The sequence below is a fragment of the Gossypium hirsutum genome, chromosome A06 (genome assembly GCF_007990345.1).
Source record: "Gossypium hirsutum isolate 1008001.06 chromosome A06, Gossypium_hirsutum_v2.1, whole genome shotgun sequence".
NCBI lineage: Eukaryota > Viridiplantae > Streptophyta > Magnoliopsida > Malvales > Malvaceae > Gossypium > Gossypium hirsutum.
Window position 1 is genome coordinate 20,470,482 of NC_053429.1, and position 22,766 is coordinate 20,493,247.

Sequence of the window (22,766 nt, forward strand, 5' to 3'; positions counted from 1 at the left end):
GTTGATGGTTCCACCAGCAGCTGCGTCAACCATTTGTCGAGTCGAAGGATTCAGACCATTGTGAAATGTTTGTACTTGGAGCCAAAGCGGTAACCCATGGTGGGGGCATCTTCTCAAAAGGTCATTGTATCTCTCCCATGCATCGTAGAGTGTTTCTAAATCCATCTGCACAAAAGAAGAGATATCATTACATAATTTACCTGTTTTAGCCGACGGAAAATATTTTAGTAAAAATTTTTCGGTCGGTTGTTCCCAAGTAGTAATTGACCCTCGTGGTAATGAGTTCAACCACTGTTTAGATTTGTTCCTCAATGAAAAGGGAAACAACTGAAGACATATGGCATCATCAGAAACGTCATTAATTTTAAATGTATCGCATAGTTCTAAGAAGTTGGCTAAATGAGCGTTGGGATCCTCATCCTACAAACCATCAAACTGAACAAATTGTTGTATCATTTGAATAGTGTTAGGTTTTAATTCAAATGTATTTGTAGCTACAGCAGGTCTAACTATGCTTGATTCAATTCCTGTTAAAGAAGGTTTAGCATAATCATACAGAGTGCGTGGAGCAGGATTTTGATTAACTGCAATTGCAGGAGGTAGCTGATTGCCTTGGTTTTCAGCCATATATTCGGTTGGGGGTTGAGTATTGTCTTCTTGCTGGTTCTCCGTGTATCTTAAGCTTCGCCTTATTTCTCTTTGGTTTCTACGAACTGTGCGATCGATTTATTCGTCAAAAAGTAGTGGCCCTGACGGGTTTCTTCTAATCATAAACTGTAAAAACCTGCCAAGAGAAGGAAAAAAGTAAATAAGTAAGTAAGTATAATAATATAAAATTAAATTGCAAGAAAAATAAATGGATAAAGTAATAAAAATTGAGCGTTCCTAATATCTTAGTTCCCCGGCAACAGTGCCAAAAACTTGATCGCGTTATTTCGTGATAGGTTTTAAATATTTATAATTAATCGTTCTTGAAACTAACTATTATTGCGATGTAGGAAAGTGTACCTATCGAACAGTAGTATAGTTTTAGCAAGACCAGATTATCAAACCCAAAGGAACTAAAAGTACTAATAATGACTGTCTTTTTATTATCTAGCCTAAGAATAATAGGGTTTTGTTTTTAACTAACTAATTATCTAAACTAAGAACTCACAGAGAATAGAATTGGGGAATTGCTTTTGGGAAAATCGATTGAATGAAGACAATAAGGAAAAATCCACCTAGACTTTACTTGTTATTCTGGCTCCGAATTGGACGATTTATTCATTCAACTTGTTCCGTGGAGATCCCTAAGTTATGTTATTATCCCTATTCAAGACTAATAACGTTTAATCCCTAGATTGAATAACTGAGACCTTTCTCTAATTAACACTCTAGGGTTGCATTAACTCGATCTATGGATCCCCTTATTAGGTTCACCCTAATCCGGCAAAATCTTGTCACCCTATGTCTAGGCGCGCAATCAACTCCGCTTAATTATGATAAATGTACTCTTAGCTAGGGTCTATTCCTCCTCTGAATAAGAGCTTATCTTGAATCAGTATCCTGGGATATCAAAACAAGAATTAAGAACACATAATTAAGAACAAGTCAAATATTTATCATACGATTCAGAAAATAATAACAAGATTCAGGTTTCATTCCCCTTAGGTATTTAGGGGATTTAGTTTATTACTAAATAAGAGAAAATCTCAGAAAAATAAAGAATACAAAACATAAAGAAAACCCAAAACTCCTGAAGGGGAATTGAGGAGAGATCATTAGTCTTGATGATGAATCTGGCTTTTGAGATGAATCAATCGGCTTCCTTGGAGTAATTCCTTACTCCCTATTTTGTGTGCCCCCTTTTCTCCTCTTTTAAGGTGTATTTATAGGCTTTGGAATGCCTATGAGCCCTCAAAAGTGGCCTTTTCCGAATTAGACTTAACTTGGGCTCGGCAGGGACACGCCCGTGTGCAATTACTTTAGGCCGTGTTCGAGCTTGTTAGAATGGCACGGACGTGTGCTATACCTGTGTGAGTCGTACTTCGGTTCTTCTTGATTGACACGGCTGTGTGGTCTGCCCGTGTGAGGAAGTCCAGGCCGTGTTAAGTTCGTACTTTGGCCCATTTTCTCTGTTTTTGGCCAGTTTCTCGTCCCTTTCGCTCTTCTATGCTCTCTTAAGTATAAAACTTAGAAATTAAAGCATTAGGAGCATCGAATTCACCAATTCTAAAGAGAAATCATCCATAAAATGCATTAAACATGGGGTAAAAATCTGTATAATTTACGGTTTATCACCTGCGAACCTCACTTCTTATGGTGGGATTACTAGTCTAGGCTAAATCCCCCATTTTATGAACTCATAAGGTGATGTCAGGATTACCAGTCCAAGCTAAATCCCTTATTACGACAAACACTCTTAATGAGCTCAGATCTGAATTACCAGTCCGGCTAAATTCAGACCCTAATCAGATTACCCGTCCGGGCTAAATCCATAATGCACACATATTCTTCGAGAGGCTTTATCATTCAAAGGAACACCCGTTCGGGCTAGATCCTTAATATAATTGAGATCAACGGATTACCCGTCCGGGCTAAATCCTTACTACAACACATGCAGGATCTCAAATCACTTGTAATTACGGGTTACCCATCTAATTCCCTTTTTCACCTCAACCGAGACTTTTAACCACAATTCTTTATTAAGAATGTATTTCATGAATATTCATACTATCAAGATGTTTAGTTATCATACGTTCATAAATCATACAATTATGCATACTACAAGTTTACTTATGTTATCTGAACTTACCTGGTATTTGTTTCGGAGCTGTGTTTCAGTTATTTCGAAACCTTGCGTTTACCTCGATCGACTTTCGAAATTTGTTCCTCGAGGTCTATAACAACAAAATTATATCATTAATACCCCCACATTATACATTACAAGTCTAATTCTCACCCTCGGTCTAAATGACCGTTTTGCCCCTAACCTTTGACATTTTTACGATTTAGTCCCTAGGCTCGTATAATGAAACACATGCACTTTCTATCTTACCCAAGCCTAGCTGAACAATTTTCTCTCTTATGGCAGCCCCCATTTCCCATTATTTTCTCATTTCTGCCACACATTTTACAACTTTTGCAAAATGGTCCTTATAAGGGTTTTTCATGAAAATCACCTAGGAAAAGATGTTTAACACACATTCAACTTTCATATTCTTCCATAATTCATCAAAATAAAAGCAACTCATGCATGGGTAAATTTTTAAACATGAACCCTAGCATGAAATATGGGTAGAAATGAAGAGAACAAGCTACTGGGATTCTAAAAATACAAATAACATTAAAAACGGGGTTTGGGAGTACTTACTATTGAACTTGAAATGTTTGAAAACCCTAGCTATGGTGACAAGAGAATTTCGGCAACTATGAGGAAGAAGATGGCTGATTTTGGCTTGATTTTTCCCATTTTATTTCATTAAAAAGCCAAATGACCAAAATACCCTTATGCCCTTTCTTTAAAATTTCATCCATGCAAGCCTATTTTTGTCCAAAAATTTAGAAATTAGGCAAATTACTCTCCAAAACCTTCTAATTCATAACCCAAAGCAATTTCATACAAATTGCTTCTAGAATTCAAGTTTTGCAATTTATTCAATTCAGTCCCTAATTTCCAATTGAACAACTTACTTAAAGAATTTCTTCATGAAACTATAACACATGCATATACTCATATTCTAGGCCTTATAATAACCATAAAATAAATATTTTAATGCCAGATTTGTGGTCCTGAAACCATTATTTCGACTAGGCCCTATTTTAGGATGTTACACATCAGCCACCACATTGGCTTTCCTAGGATGGTACTCAATAGTATAGTCATAGTGCTTAAAAAGCTCAATCCATCTACACTACCTAAGATTCAACTTCTTCTGGGTCAGAAGGTACTTGAGACTTTTGTGATCAGTGTAGATAATACACCTCTCACCGTATAGATAGTGCCTCTAGATTTTCAAAGCAAATATTACGACGACCAATTCCAAATCATGTTTCGGATAGTTTGCCTCATGCATCATGAACTGACGGGACACATATGCCACAACCTTACCATCCTGCATTAGAACACAACCCAAACTCATATGCGACACATCATTGTAAACTACAAACTCCTTTCCAGGTTCAGGCTGTATCAGAACAGGATCCTGAGTCAGAACAGACTTGAGCTTCTCGAAGCTCGATTGTTGCACATCAGTTTAGAAAAATAGAACACCCTTACACAGAAGCTTAGTAAGAGGAGCTGCAATCAAAGAAAATCCCACAACAAACCGCTGATAATAGCCCGCCAAACCTAGAAAATTATGAATTTTTGACACATTCTTAGGCTGTTTCCAATCCAATACAGCCTCAATCTTTCGAGGATCGACACGGATCCCCTCAACAGAAACCACGTGTCCTAGAAATGTTACCTCTCGTAACCAAAATTTGCACGTGCTAAATTTAGCATAGAGCTGCTTTGTCCTCAAGGTCTAAAAAACCATTCTAAGGTGCTCGTCATGCTCACCTTTAGTCTTAAAGTATACTAGAATGTCATCAATGAAGACCATGATGAACTGATCCAGATAAGGCTAAAATACTCAGTTTATCAGATCCATAAATGCGGCTGGCACATTCGTCAACCCAAAAGACATAACTATGAACTCGTAATGCCCATACCGAGCCCTAAATGTAGTCTTATACACATCCACTTCATTAACCCTCAACTGGTGATACCCTAAACGGAGATCGATCTTAAAAAACACAGAAGCCCCTTGGAACTGATCAAATAAGTCATCGATCCTTGGAAGTGGATACTTGTTCTAATGGTCAACTTGTTAAACTATCAATAATCTATACACATCCTCATGGTCCCATCTTTCTTTTTAACAAACAGTATCGGTGCTCCCTATGGAGAAACACTGGGACGGATGAAACCACGGTCCAAAAGTTCCTGTAGTTGAGCCTTAAGCTCTGTAAGCTCTTTTGGTGCCATACGATAGGGGGCGATAGACACCGGAGCTGTGCCAGGAAGACGTCCAGAAAATCCCTTACAATTCTGATGTCCTTTACAGTAGAGTCCCCAGAAACAGAAACACTAATATAAGACAAGAACGCCTCACATCCTTTACGAACTAGTTTCTCAGCCACTAGTGCAGAGATCATATTAGCCAAATAATTCCGATGTTCTCCAATCATGACTACCTCAATAACCTCCTCAGTTCTCAAGAGAACCCTCTTAGTCGCGCAGTCCAGACTGACATGGTGCTTGACTAACCAGTCTCTACCCAGAATCAGGTCGAACTCCCTAAACGGAAGTTTCATCAGATTAGCCAGAAATACCGACCCTTGAACCTCTACTGGAACATCTCTATACAGTTTGCTAACCAAAACTGACTGCCCCAGTGGACTCAGTACAGTCACCTAACTAGAAGTACTCTCAACCAAAATCCCAAAGTTTCCAAACACGGTGCTAGCTGCATAGAAATGTGTGGAACCTATGTCTAGTAAAGCAAAATAAGGTACATCATAAATTAAGAACGTATTGGTAATGACGTCTGGAGCAGCTCTGTCCTCTCGACGATGAGCAGCATAAACAAGAGCAGGCTACCTTGCCTCAGTCTGTCCAGCACCTCTGCCAGGTGCTCTTTGTCCACGGCCCATACCGTTACCTCCCCTAGCCTGACCACAGCCCCTAGATGGCTACTAAACTACCCTCTGATCGGCCCTCAGCAGACACTCCCGAATGTGGTGCTCTAATGACCCACACCTTAGACACGCGCCAGTCTTCCTCCAACACTTGCCCTGATGGCATCTACCACAATCTCCACACAGCTGCAATCCAGTAGGAGTAATAGGGGGCCCATCTCTAACCGACCCATTAGTCTTGGCCTTTTTCTTAGGCCTCAATACCGAACTTGAAGGCTCCGACTCCCTCTTGTTCCTACGCCTCTCACGATCCTTGTTTTGGTCATCAGCGCGTTTAATCTCTTTGGCAATCTTCGCCTTCTTTAACAGAATAGAGAACTCTCACTCCCTCTGCTGAGCTATCAGCACACTTAGATTATCCCTAAGTCCGTCCTCAAAATGGACACATCTCTCATACTCAGACGCCACATACCTCATGCATAGCGGCTCGGTCTCAGAAATTCAGCCTCATACTCGGCCACTGATCAGTCTCATTGAGAGAAGTTCAGAAACTCACGGCTGTGAGCACTGATGTAACTTGCTCCCACAAACTTCCCTTAGAAGGCAGACTTATAGAACTCCCAAGACAGACGATTGGGCTGTGTGCCCTCCTTAATAGTCAGCCACCACTGATAAGCCTCATCGCGAAACAACGAGATTGCACCCTTCAATTTCTTCTCAGGGGTACAACCCAAATCATCCATTATCCTCTCAGTTGCCTCCATCTAGTACTCAGCCACATTAAGGGCGACCCCAATGATACCCTTAAAAAGTTTAGCTCCATTGGACCGGAGTCGTTCCGTAACCGACCCTCGGCCCCTAGATCCAGTGTTAGGCCCAACGACCCTCTCCAGATCCTTAACATAGCTTGGGACAATACGTCATCCTCAGCCATGCAATCTTGAGACCCAGTCTCAGTAGCAGGTGACACTGGCATCTCACTCGTATCTAGATTTAGCATGCTTCCCAGAGAAGATGACTCAGCTCAAGCCCCATTGCGGCCTCTACCTCGGCCTCTAGTACCACATTCACGTATAGCTCGTGCGCTCATGTCTATTCGGACTTATCTATTTTACAAATTTTATGAATCAGTTACAGTTTCAGTATTTATTAATAGATGTTTTATGTGATGCAGTAACATAAATTTAGAGTTTCTTTTTCACACGTACAGTCTCTATCAGGTTCAGTTTCACTACAGTTTCAGTATACACTAACTAGAGTGTTTTCAGGACAGACTATCTATAATATTATAACAGTTTATCAGAATACTTACAGGATCGGTGCTGGAGACTCGGTGTACCACATTCTCAGTTAAATCATTTTAAATCATTTAAAAATCAACTCTTAAAAACCAAGTTTTAAAAACATAAAATCCACAGCCGATTTTTGAAACCTGGATTTGATACCACTAAATGTAACACCCTAAACCCGGCCTAGACATTATGGCCGAATCTGGCGATACACATGGATGGAATTTGAAATCGAATTTGTCAAGTTAAAACTGTTTCTGTTTTTTAGCTTTTATTTATGTTTCTTCAATTTCAAAACTATTTTCTTGTAAATTTGATTCGTTTAAAAACATACTCTATAGCAGAAGCTTTTAAAACCGTGATATTTAAAGAAAACCGTTCGCGTTTAGGAAAGACGTTGCATTTAATAAAACTGAGTTTTCGTTGTGTTTTGTAGTTTAAAAGTCCATGTAAACAATTAAAATCTAAAGTAACGGTAACAGTCCAAAAGTCCAAATTACATAAAAAAATTCCCCAAAAATAATAGGAATTAAAAACCTTAAATGGAATTAAATCAGTTCAATAGTCATGTGGTCACCGTTGAGTCATCAGCCATACCGATCCATCTAGGTCTAGGGGTTACCTGTACAGATAAACAAAAAGGGATGAGTTTACGTAAACTTAGTGTGTAATCCCCACAGAAGATAGGCATACAGTCAAACAACAATTATCAGTCAAATGCAGTCTGGGCCTAAGCCCATTACATATTCAGATACAGTTTAGGCCTTAACCCATTCAGATACAGTCTCAGATATAAATTAGGGCCTTAGTCCATCTCAGATACAGCGTGCATACAGTAACAGAAATCAATATCCTACCCACCAGCCTCTACACACCATCTCCGACCATCCCTACACACCATGTGGGGTTTAAAACACCTACCCAGCCCTACACACCAAGTCGTACTGAATGTGACACATATCAGCAATAATGCTGCTGAGCTGCCAGATAATAGGCATGAAAGCCTTTTAGTACACTTCCTCCAATAATCAATCATCCCACCCCAATGCAGATGTATCTAAATATATCAATGCAGATATACAAAAATACATGCTTACACGCTAATATTCAGTTATCAGTCATACATACAGATCAGTAAACATGCATAAGTTTAACATGCTCAATACATACATTGTATGTTCAGATTATACGATTTAGGGTCTAAGTAGTGCTTACCGACCCCCTAGTAGGTTAACAGTTGACTTGGGTGACCCGTGCAACCTTAGGAAACATTTTAGCTAAATGGGCCCACACGCCTATATGGTTTTCCTGTATGGGCCCACATGCCCAGATTGGCCTTGGCCCGTATGGATCACACAGCCAGGCCCAAATTACCACACGTCTATGTGGACTACTCGGGTGGGCCCACACATCTAGTTCGGTTTAGCCTTTGCTGCCCACACGGCTACACCCCGACCATCACATGGCCGTGTCTTGCGCACGGCCTGACCTTCGTCTATCACACGGCCGTGTTTTCGCACACGACCTACCACACGGGTGACCACATACCCGTGTGGCATCGAAGTGACCTTTTTCGGCTTTTGTCGAAAGCTCAATTTCTGCGTTTTGGGTACACACCTGGTATATTTTTGATGCTACTACAACCATGAACACTTCAAAACCTAAAATCATCGTACCAATACTCAAAAACAGACTTATTACTCGTTGAATCAAAATTCCAAGGTCGATAAAAACAATAAAACCACCATCAAACACTTACCCTTACACCTAGAACGCTTTTGATCACGTTTGCATGCAAGGAGAACCCCTTACGTCCTAATTTACTGCTACCAAAATAACGAATAAGATTGCAACAGAAGAATCAAAAAATTACAAAACCAATTAAAAGAACCCCTATTCGAGTCGAGCATTCTATGCTTACTTACCAATGAGCAATAGCTTGAATCAACACCGAGATTAGCATTCAATTTCACCCAAAACGGAAGAAAGAAATTTTGGGAAGACAAGTTTTACCCAGATCCTAATACATCCACAACCAACTACCCACTACTCAAAATCCTACTACCACTAGAACTCTTACGTAGAGCCGAGAAAAGATAAAACTCCCTTGCTCGTGCAGAGATTCGAACACAGAACCTCCAGCAAACTAACACTCTATTTAACCACCAGACCAACAGACCCATTCTGATTTGTTTCTAGAATTAATTTAATATAAGCCCGCTGAATAGGTATAAGGCTTAAGTTAGAAAAATACCAAAATTTTCCAAAGATAGGGCTTGAACTTGGGACCTCTCACACACACGCAGAACACTTAATCACTGAAGCAGATACACACTTGTGTCACATTTTAATAGAAACAAAAATAATAATTTTAATAGAAACAAAAATAATAATCATTTAGCCTATTCAAATGCATCAAGAACCTGCCAAAATATATCATATAACATCCATCCTAAATGCCTAACCAATATGCCACAATTGACAGCTCTATTCAAACATTCTTCACAACCATTCATTACTATTCATGTCATAATGGTCATACCGAAACATTCACACATAATCATTATTTCAAATGCTAAAGTATCATCAAGTAAAGTTCACCAAGTGACCTAAAACATAAATACCAATTCATCAAGCAAGATACATTACAAGTACCAAAATATGTTTATATCAACACAAGCCATAATCAATCAAAACAACCATTATAGTTTACATCATTACACATAATTCATATTCAAGATGGCACAAAACATAATCAAACTTCTTATATACATACGTTGCCATTAACCTATTTACATGCCACTTATAAACTGGGTCAGAATGAGTAAAATTCTACCAAAAAGGATTGACAGATAGTGTAAGCTCCAAAGACAATGCAATCAACAGCACGATTTCAACAATCTTCAAGGAAGAAAAGAAACATGGTAAGCTTACTTAAAGCTTAGTAAGTTCATATAATTTAAACATAACATGTAACACCCCTAATCCATATCCGTCGCCGGAACATGGTTGCGGAGCATTACAGGAGTTTACAGATCAAGTACAAACATTCATATCATTTCTCATTTATATCAGAAATCAATTATAAACAATCATATTGTCCAAAATATGCAATAGAAATAAGTCAGGACTAATCCGGATAGTCAGAGAATTTTTTTCAAAATTTCAAAATTTTTCCTAGGTGTAGGGTACACATGCCCGTGTGGCCAGGCCATGTGGCTCACACGGCCAATAGATACGCCCATGTCACAGGCTGTGTGTGCATTCTAAATAGGGCACACGACTGTGTCCTAGCCCATGTTAGTACTGTGTAACTCTTTGACTTGGGTCACACGACCAAGTCACACGCCATTGTGTAAATCAGGGGTCACATGGCCAAGCCACACGTCCGTGTGCCAGGCTGTGTGATCAATTTTGAGCATTATGTTTTGAAGTTTTAAAGATGCAGGGGACACACTGCCAAACCACATGCCCTTGTGCTAGACCATGTGTCATACACGGCTCATACACACACCCGTGTCTCTACCCATATGAACAAAATAAGGCCATTTCTAAGCCATATCTCTTACCCATTTGGTCTTCCACCTACACTAACATTTTGACACATTCATTAACCAATCCAAGACATTTAAACTAAACCAAAACCAAGTCATAATCATGACATATACCTCATTTCTCAACATTTCAATTTACCATATTAATCAAAACATCTATTTGCTTACTTATACCAACTATACTATCTCATCTCATACATCGATATGCCTTTAAGTTATCCATCACTCAACCACATCAAACACAACAAACTTAAAGAAACCACACATATATATACATAACAAAAGTATGTACAAATCAAGCCATTCCAATGGCTATTTATAACCAAAACACATATTTTTCATCAATGACCCATTTGCACTTATACATGCCATTATGCCAAAATCTAGTTCTTTACATATACCGAAATGAGCCAAAGGATAGTTTGATGATGCTCCGACCACCTTCCAACCACTTCAAGCTTTGAATTACTATAAAATATGAAAAATAATACAGAGTAAGCATATTATACTCAGTAAGTTCGTATAACAGGAAATTAACTTACCATTCATTTACATTTAAAATAACCATGCAAAATTCATCCAAAGAAATTTGGCAATTTTCCTAAACACATATAATCTCAAGAAACATGTTAGTCACATAATTCATGTGAATATCAAGAAATAGGGATGTGCTCATCATGTAACAAATTTTCATGTAGATATGTTTTCCACATCATATATTCATATAACATGTACATTTCCATAATATTTTATCTCAAATTCAGATTATCACATTGTAGAAACTTTGCCTGTTGAATTTATTAGAAATGTCGATGGATATTCAGGTAGTCCACTTGAAGTGTACAAATTGTAATCCATCAATTCATCTTTGGGGGTTCTTTTTAGAGCACATAATCTGGAAGCCCTCTCTCGAGCCATATAACAGGAAGCTCATGTGAGCTATATAACGGGAAGCTTATCCGGGCTATATATTGGAAAGCTCATAAGAGCCATAATCAGGAAGCTCATGCGAGCCAATAATAGCTAGCTCCAAAGAGCCATTAAACAGGAAGCTCTGGATAGCCATGTATCGGGAAGTTCAAGCAAGCCATATCGGGAAGCTCCGAAGAGCCATTAATCAGGAAGGTCACAAAGAGCTTTTAATGGGGAAGCTCATGAAGAGCCATATATCGGGACACTCATAAGAGCTGCGGTGTGTCCACAACACATGCAGGATCACAACCGATTAGGATGTTCTGAAGAGCTATTAACGGGAAACTCGCAAGAACCATATAACGGGAAGCTTGAGAGGGCCAAATATCAAGATGTTCATGAGAGCTTATAACGAGGTACTCTTTCGAGCTGTGGTGTGTTCGCAACATATGTAGGACCATAACCAATTCAGGAATCTTGTATCTATTGAATTTCATTTATTCAAATGGAACTTAACATTTATCGAGCTTTTTCGGATTTGTAATCAATTTTATGTACATGGAAATTACACAATTCATATATATAGAACATTCAATTCAAACATATAAATATACACAATTTAATTACACGAACTTACCTTAACAATTGTTAGTTGATTTGTTGTCTACTAGTCCGACACTTTCTCTTTTCCTCGATCTAATTCAGTATTTTGTCTATCCGGATCTATACGAGTAAATTTAACTCAATTTAATAAAATTCATATTAAATTCAATCCAATTTACATCTTATGTAAAATTACTATTTTGCCCCTATACTTTTATTTAATTACGATTTCGTCCCTAGGCTCGGAAAATGAAAGTCATGCAATCTAACCCTTATTCCAATGCCTCTTGCAACTTTTTCCAAAACCGTGAGGTAAACCTCAAATCTGTATCCGAAATAATCGACAAGGGCACTCCATGAAGTTTCACGATCTCAAAAACATATATATCGGCCAATTTCTCAAGGGAATAGTCAATATGCACAGGTATAAAATGTGTCGACTTAGTAAGTCTATCAAAAACTACCCAAACTGAATCCTTTTTCCTTGGTGTTAAAGGCAACCCTGACACAAAATCCATGGTTACTCGATCCCACTACCACTCGAGAACCATCATAGGTTGAAGTAAACCTGTAACGCCCCTAACCCGCATACGTCACCAGAATAGAGTTAAGGAGCATTACCGGAGTTACCGATTTATTTATTAGATATTTTATTTCATTTAACGTTCATATTTGGAACCAATTAAAATCAAACATATTGTCCCTTAAACGTACTTATTTTTTTCTCGACGTGTTTTACTTAAATTTATTACTCGTCTCAATATACTTAATTTCCTTGTATTAACATATCAAAGATAATCACATATTTACATGTCATGATAAATATCATTCTCTTACCATTTCTTCATAAACATAAATCAGGTAATTCATTATATCAATATTTCATGCATTTAAAATATACAATTCAAGTTACACTAACTTACCTCGTTGTTTGTTCATGTTTATAATTTCATTAATCCGGTATCTTTTCTTTTCCACGTTCATTTCTTGTATTCGAGTCATCCAGATCTTTATAAATAAATTTGGTCGTCGTTTTCATTTATTTCAAGTTCTAATACATTCAATTAATGCTCTAAACAAAATTACCATTTTACCCCTAAACTTTTAGTTAATGACGATTTCATCCTTAGGCTCAAAAAAATAAAATTCTTGCAATTTAATCCTTATTTTTAGCCATTATTCTCATACAAATTGATAACAACTCATGAATTCTGTAAAATATCAGAATTTTCCATAATTTCAACACTTTTCAATTTAATCCTTAAAACATGTTTTTTCCCGATCTTGAACTAAATTAATAATTTCATTCAATTTTGTAGTTTCAAATAATAAAATAATCCATTTCATGCAAATTGGTCATTTCTAACATTTTTACAAAATTACCCATAAAATTTTACTTTTATTCAATTTAGTCCCTGAGCCGAAAACATGCAAATTAACCATGCTAGCTGAATATTCATACATATTTTCCTCCTCGTCCTCTCCATTCCACATCCTTTATTTATATAACATGCTATAAGTAACATTATCAATAATTTCACTATTTACTTATATGTATATTCAAAATTGTCCATTTGCATCATAGTCACTAAATTATTTATATCTTGAGCTGCAGAACTCAAAATTAAGATTCGCTAATTTTATATGAAACTAGACTTACATATATTCTTACCATAAAATTTTCAGAATTTTTGGTTTAGCCAATAAGTACAGTTTATTCTTTAAATTCACCCTTGTTCTGCTATCTGACAGTTTCGACCCTTTTTTACTAAAAATTAATTATCTCATTGTACAGGATTCGGATGATGTTCTCGTTTGTTTCTATTGAAAATAGACCCATTCAGGATTTTAAAATAATTTAAGAGCCTAATTATTTTTCTCCAATTTTTGATGATTTTCCAAAGTCAAAACAGGGGAACCCGAAATCATTCTGAACTTGTCTCACTAAATTTATTATATCTCACAATTCACGATTCCATTGCTTACACCGTTTCTTCTATAAGAAACTAGACTCAATAAGATTTAATTCCATATTTTTTTAATCCTCTAATTAGATTTTCACAATTTATGGTGATTTTTCAAATTTAACCTACTGCTGCTGTCCAAAACTGTTTTAGTGCAAGATGTTTATTTACCATGTTTATAACACCCTTATTTTCTTTCTCTACACTATTTCTCATTACTTTATCTTATTTTCTCTTCACTAATATATCAAGAACATAAGACCATATATAATAAAACTCTACATTAACATCAATTCCATGCTTTTTCAATAATATTAATCTTAAAAATGTATTGAAATCTTGATGTTCTTACCTTGTTCCATTGATTTCAATCTTTAACTTGATTTTCTCTCTCCTCCAGCTTCTATTTCTTGAATCTAACTTAATATTCTAGCTCCCCATAGTCTTCTTGTGATCTTTCTCTATTGATGGCTATGGAAATTCTTTTGATTTCTAGGTGAAAATGGTAGATTTTTGGTGAAAGGACCAAATTGTAAAAAAAGTAAAACTTTCTTTCTTTCTCTCTTCTTCTCACGTTAGTTTGCATGGGAAAGAAAACTTTCTTTCTTTCTCTCTTCTTCTCACGATAGTTTGCATGGGAAAGATAATTGATGGTGTGTGTGTGTTGTTTTTTTTTCCACACACACGCATATATATATAGACTAAATAAAATAATAAAATATCTTATTAAAATATTAAATAAATAATAATTATCTAATTAAATAACTATAAAATATCACTAACATCATCATTACTTTCTAGATTTCTCTCTCTTCCAATTGACCATTTTTCCCTTTGTGATCTTTTAAAATTCTATTCTTGAGTCATCACTTAATTTGGTAAAATTACAATTTAGTCCCTCATAATTCTTCACCTATTCAATTTGGTCCTTATTAATCAATTTTCCTTGGTTTCTAGATCATTCCACCCTTAAAATATTTGCACTATTGGTCCTTCAAATTTTCATATTTACACTTTAATCCCTCAAATTTTGAGTATTTACTTTTAGGCCACAAAATTTTTTTCACTTTTACAATTTAGTCCTTTCTTGAATCAATATGTCATAATATACTTCCCAGTGGCATAACTCAATTTTCCTCTTCTTGTCACTTTATTTCCTTATTTTATTATATTAAGGATAATATCTTACTGTAGAAATTTTCAGGGTGTTATATTTCTCTCCCCCTTAAAAGAAATTTCGTCCTCGAAATTTCCTTGTTTTCTTTTGATCATGAACTTCATTATTTCCATAGTTCTATAGCTCCTTTCTGCACATATTTATCTAGTTTATCATTTATATTCATCTCCTATTCTTTCATGTCACAATTTATTTTTAATTCAATATTGCGAACATACTTTATAACGAAAATTGTTTACCTTTTTATAAGAGGCCTAATAGACTAAACAGAACACTTTAAGATATATAGAATAGATATAGAAGTGTATTATTATGTACTATTAATCAGAGAGCACTTGGTGAGTACCAACGTGCTATTATCGGATAATGTGCTAGGGTCTCTTAATGGTATACCACTAATATCTTAGTAGATCTAATCTCATCTACTTGGGCAAATTACATTATGCACACATATCACTTTTACACTTTTAGCATAATGCTTTTACATACTTTACAATTTAATCATTGTGCCAATAACCTTTATCAAGTACTTCATATATCACTTCCTAATTCTAATTTCACTTTCAATTCATTCACAACTCAATTTAATTTCCATTCAATTAAAAAATAACACTACCTCATACTTCTCTTACCATATACATAATTTAACATTTAACATTTAATAATAATAAATCATTTGAATTATATTAATACAACCCTACGCTGATTATGTCTATACTCAATGGTATTACCATAATTCAAATTATAAAAAATATAATAAATAATAGACATAAAACATGTAACAATATAAGTCATATGTGTTAATTTATGCTTTAATTTCACATCTCAAAAATAGTCTTTTATCAAATGGCATCATATATCATCTATATTATCTTTAATCAAATCATGAACCTTTGGTTCAAGCTTTCAATCTCATATACCATGTAACACCCTTATACCATGTTTGTCTCAAGGAAATTGATATAGGAATATTACATTTGGTGCCAAAGTAATTCTTGGCCAATCACTAATATACTAGAACATAAACGGAAAAATTTAAATAATTTATAATTTAGTCCTTACCATTACTTGAAACATACTTAATTTTTCTTAAGTACATGTCAGTCTATTCAAAAAATTTAAACGTAGCCTCTTATTACCTAGAGATGTGATGAGATGGAAGCTCGTAATCTCAAATATAACTCTTCAAAATTTCTTACCTAATCTTACCACTATTTTATTTTTAGTAAATCTTTCATGTATTTAAAAATTTAAATTTTCTTAATAGTATGTATCTTAAATAGCTTTTCTTCATTTTTATTTATATGCCTTCTTACTATATCAATATTCATTTCATGCATTTTATCAATAAGCATTTTATAAAATCATTATTTCATATATTTCATTTCTATATCCCAATTCAATATCTTATTTTATTTCATATCTAAAACCTTACGACGTTAATCTTTCAATACTTATTTAAACCAACATTTTTCAATAAAAATAATTATAATTAATTCATAAGTTTATATTCAATTAACTCATACACTATTTCATTATTTCCAATTCATTTTATTTTCACTTCTTATTTTGATATCTCAATTTCAATTCACATTTCAATTCATAATTTCTTTCTTATATATATTATTCAGTACGATCAATCAAATTTATTTAATTTTCTCATTTCAGTTATTCACATTATTAACAAACCCGGACTTTGACGGATACACGGATTCCAACCCAAACACACCAGTAATATCCAACCAAAACACATCAGAATAATCATGTAATCCTCCCAAACACACCATAATCACATAGTCCTCCTACCCGTATCCGTTGTCGGAATAGGGTACAAGGCATTACTAGGATTTACATATCATTTAACAAAAATTTCAATTAAATACTTATTGTTTCTTCATAAGTATATATCGTTCATTTCATTATATCAATATTTCATGCACCATCATTTCCATATATTTTATGTATATTTATTCTAGTAATAGTTCATATCAAACTTAACCTAAATTATATTCCTTGGACTTATACTTATTTCATTTATCTATCTTCATAATTATTTCATGCAACTATTTTGTACATATATTTCCATATGACAAATTCCTGTAAACATTTCGCACAACCATTTTGTATAACCAATTCATATAACCATTTGTCATCTGGTACATATTACCTGAATATTAGTTGTTCAACAGATGTCTTGGCGTCTCTCATCCACGATCTTATTTATCTTCGACATGATGCCATAGTGTCTTTCAACTATGGTCTTACTCATTTTCTGTTAGGTTTCCATGGTATCTTCCAACCATGGTCTTATTCATTTCCCCGTCATGTTGCCATGGTATCTTTCAACCATGGTCTTATTCATTTCATGTCACGTTGCCATGGTATCTTTCAACCATGGTATTACACATTTCATATCATGTTGCCATGGTATCTTTCAACCATGGTCTTCCACATTTCATATCATGTTGCCATGGTATCTTTCAACCATGGTCTTACACATTTCATATCATGTTGCCATGGTATCTTTCAACCATGGTCTTACACATTTGAATCATGATGCCATAGCATCTTTCAGCTATGGTCTTACTCGTTTGAATCCTGATGCCATAGCTTCTTTCAGCTATGGTCTTACTCATTTCTGGTATGATGCCATAGTCCAACTATGGTCTTACACGTGTATTGCCATGGCCTAGCCATGGTCTTACACTCGTGGTGCCATATCCCAGATATGGTCTTATCAGCAGGATGCCATAGCCTAGCTATGGTCTTACACATATATTGCCATGGCCCAGCCATGGTCTTATCCGTCAATTCATCACTATCACTGAATGTTAATACTCAATTCAGCATTCTACTTCATTTGAACTTTTCATCTGATTTCCATAATTTAACAATATTCATAATTCAATAGCAAACATCTGAAATAATACATTACATCAGTCATACTTTAGCAAATAATCATGAAAGTTCAATCATATAAACTTACCTAGCTAAATTACAGAAATACCAAAATTCAGGGGCATTTTACAACTTTTTTATTTTTCTCTATTTTCCACCCGATATTTATCTAAATTGATAATGTCATTCAATTTATTAATTTAAATAATAAAACAATTCATTTCAAATTTCACTTTCCAACAACATACTATCAAATATTTATCTCAATTTTATTCAATTCGATATTGATGCTTACCTTAAAATTTTTACTTACTATACACATAAATTTAAATATAACATTTATTCATATCTTTATGAGTTCGGACTCATCATAATCATCTTTTACTCATATACTTGAGTATCTCTTTCAACATTATCGGAATTAGCTCGGTTGGAAAATATCTCTATCTTTAAGTAAAACAAATCTTATTAGAGTCAGAAGATATCATACTATTACAGGTTATGTAATGTAATTCTAGACTTCACATGTGCTACATTCAGTCTGAGAACCGACTAAACCTTAGCTCTGATACCACTAAATATAACGCCCTTAACCCGCATCCGTCACCGTAATAGAGTTAAGGAGCATTACCGGAGTTATCGATTTATTTATCAGATATTTTATTTTATTTAACGTTCATATTTGGAACCAATTAAAATCAAACATATTGTCCCTTAAACGTACTTATTTTTTTTCTCAACGTGTTTTACTTGAATTTATTACTCGTCTCAATATACTTAATTTCCTTGTATTAACGTATCAAAGATAATCACATATTTACATGTCATGATAAATATCATTCTCTTGCCATTTCTTCATAAACATAAATCAGGTAATTCATTATATTGATATTTCATGCATTTAAAATATACAATTTAAGTTACACTAACTTACCTCGTTGTTTGTTCATGTTTATAATTTCATTAATCTGGTATCTTTTCTTTTCCATGTTCAATTCTCGTATTCGAGTCATCCAAATCTTTATAAATAAATTTATCGTCATTTTCATTTATTTCATGTTCTAATACATTCAATTAATGCTCTAAACAAAATTACCATTTTACCCCTAAACTTTTAATTAATGACGATTTCATCCTTAGGCTAAAAAAAATAAAATTCTTGCAATTTAATCCTTATTTCCAGCCGTTATTCTCATACAAATTGATAACAACCCATGAATTCTATAAAATATCAGAATTTTCCATAATTTTAACACTTTTCAATTTAATCCTTAAAACATGTTTTTTTCCCGATCTTGAACTAAATTAATAATTTCATTCAATTTTGTAGTTTCAAATAATAAAATAATCCATTTCATGCAAATTGGTCATTTCTAACATTTTTACAAAATTGCCCATAAAATTTTACTTTTATTCAATTTAGTCCCTGAGCCTAAAACATGCAAATTAACCATACTAGTTGAATATTCATACATATTTTCCTCCTCGTCCTCTCCATTCCACATCCTTTATTTATATAACATGCTATAAGTAACATTATCAATAATTTCACTATTTAGTTATATGTATATTCAAAACTGTCCATTTGCATCATAGTCACTAAATTATTTATATCTTGAGATGCAGAAATAAAAATTAAGATCCACTAATTTTATATAAAACTATACTTACATATCTTATTAACATAAAATTTTCAGAATTTTTGGTTTAGCCAATAAGTACAGTTTATTCTTTAAATTCACCCTTGTTCTGCTGTCTGACAGTTTCGACCCTTCTTTACTAAAAATTAATTATCTCATTATACAGAATTTGGATGATGTTCTAATTTGTTTATATTGAAAATAGACTCATTAAGGATTTTAAAAATATAACTTTAAAAACCTAATTATTTTAATCCAATTTTTTATGATTTTCCAAAGTCAGAACAGGGGAACTCGAAATCATTCTGAACTTGTCTCACTAAATTTATTATATCTCATAATTCACAATTTCATTTCTTACACCATTTCTTCTAAAAGAAACTAGACTCAATAAGATTTAATTCCATATTTTTTTCATCCTGTAATTATATTTTCACAATTTATGGTGATTTTTCAAAATTAACCTACTGTTGCTGTCCAAAACTGTTTTAGTGTAAGATGTTTATTTACCATGTTTATAACACCCTTATTTTCTTTCTCTACATTATTTCACATTACTTTCTCTTATTTTCTCTTCACTAACATATCAAGAACATAAGATCATATATAAGAAAACTCTACATTAACATCATTTCCACGCGTTTTCAATAATATTAATCTTAAAAATGTATTGAAATCTTGATGTTCTTACCTTGTTCCATTGATTTCAATCTTTAACTTGATTTTATCTCTCCTCCAGCTTCTATTTCTTGAATCTAACTTAATATTCTAGCTCTCCATAGTCTCCTTGTGATCTTTCTCTCTTGATGGCTATGAAAATTCTTTTGATTTCTAAGTGAAAATGGCAAATTTTTGGTGAAAGGACCAAATTGTAAAGAAAGTAAAAATTTCTTTCTTTATCTCTTCTTCTCACGTTAGTTTCCATGAGAAAGATAATGGATAGTGTGTGTGTGTTGTTTTTTTTCACACACATACACACATATATATAGACTAAATAAAATAATAAAATATTTTATTAAAATATTAAATAAATAATAATTATCTAATTAAATAACTATAAAATATCACCAACATCATCATTACTTTTTAGATTTCTCTCTCTTCCAATTGACCACTTTGCCCTTTGTAATCTTTTAAAATTCCATTCTTGAGTCATCACTTAATTTGATAAAATTGCAATTTAGTCCCTCATAATTCTTCACCTATTCAATTTGGTCCTTATTAATCAATTTTCCTTGGTTTCTAGATCATTCCACCCTTAAAATATTTGCACTATTAGTCCTTCAACTTTTTATATTTACACTTTAATCCCTCAAATTTTAAGTATTTACTCTTGGGCCACAAAACTTTTCTTACTTTTACAATTTAGTCCTTTCTTGAATCAATATGTCATAATATACTTCCCAGTGACATAACTCAATTTTCCTCTTCTTGTCACTTTATTTGCTTATTTTATTGTATGAAGGATAATATCTTACTGTAGAAATTTTCAGGGTGTTACAAAACCTGCGGGTAGTTGGTGTTTGGCCTTCACTTGTTGACAAACTAGACACTTAGAAACAAACTCAGAAATGTCTCTTTTCATCCCCGACCACCAATACATTTTTTTCAAGTCGTTATACATTTTTACACTACCTAGATGGATAAACAAGCAACCACTATGTGCCTCTCGCAAAATCCTCTAAATAAGCTCATTATCCTTGTGTACACAAACTCTGTCTCAGTACAGCATACAATCGTCGGTACCAATACTAAACTCTGATTCATTTCCCGTCTCATACTGAGTCATTTTAGCTTGCAAGTCCTATCACCTTTCTGAGCCTCACAAATCTCTTGAAGGAACTTAGGTCTAGCTCTCATCTCGGCTAGAATCGAGCCATCACTAGTCATGGTCAACTGAGCATTCATAGCCTTCAAGGCGAACAATGATTTTCTACTCAAAGCGTCGGCAACTACATTCGCCTTCCCCGAGTGGTAGTCAATCACTAACTCGTAATCCTTTATCAACTCCAGCCACCTTCGTTGCCATAGATTCAACTCCTTCTGAGTCATTAAATACTTGAGACTTTTATGGTCGGTGAACACTCAACATCTCTCGCCATACAAATGGTGTCTCCAAATTTTTAATGCGAACACGATGGCTGCTAGCTCCAAATCGTGGGTCGGATAATTATTCTCATGTGGCTTTAGCTGTCTCGAGGCATAGGCTATTACCTTGCCTTCTTGGATGAGCACGCACCCTAACCCATTCAAGGATGCATCACTATACACCACAAACTCTTTTCCCGATCCGATTGCACTAAAACTGGGACTTCAGTTAACAAAGCCTTTAGTTTCTCGAAACTCTGTTGGTACTTCTCTGACCATTCGAAATTGACATCCTTTTGTAACAACCTTGTCATCGGAGTGACTATCATAGAGAATCCATTCACAAATCTTCTGTAATATCCTGCCAAACCCAAAAAGCTTCGAACCTCTGTCACATTCCTTGGCGGTTTCCACTCAACGATAGCCAAGATCTTACTTGGGTCAACTTTGATCCCGTCACCCAACACAATGTCTCCCAAAAATCTGACCTCTCGTAGCCAAAATTCGCTCTTAGTGAACTTGACGTATAATTGCTTATCTCTCAAGGTTTGTAAAACCATTCTCAGATGCTCTGCGTGTTCACTCTCATCACGTGAGTAAATAAGTATGTCATCGATAAAGACTACCACGAACTTATCCAGAAACGGTCAAAAAATATGGTTCATCAAGCCCATAAACACCACAGGGGCATTTGTTAACCCGAAGGGCATGGCGAGGAACTCATAATGGCCGTACCTCGTCCGAAAAGTATTTTTCGGTATGTCTTACTCCTTAACCCTTAACTGGTAGTAGCCAGACCTTAAGTCGATTTTAGAAAACATAGTGGCTCCCTTCAATTGATTGAACAAGTCATCGATCCTTGGCAAGGGATACTTGTTCTTCATAGTCACTTTGTTAAGTTGTCGGTAGTCTATGCACAATCTCATTGATCAAGCCTTCTTCTTTACAAAAAGTATCGGAGTACACCATGGTGA

At 34.8% G+C, this 22,766-nt stretch overlaps 1 non-coding gene across 1 annotated transcript; it reads left to right on the forward strand.

Moving 5' to 3' along the window:
* Positions 1–91: 91 nt before the first annotated feature.
* Positions 92–198, forward strand: LOC121230994 (small nucleolar RNA R71). Its single transcript, XR_005929064.1, has one exon. It is a non-coding gene; the product is annotated as a small nucleolar RNA R71 (small nucleolar RNA).
* Positions 199–22,766: the final 22,568 nt, after the last annotated feature.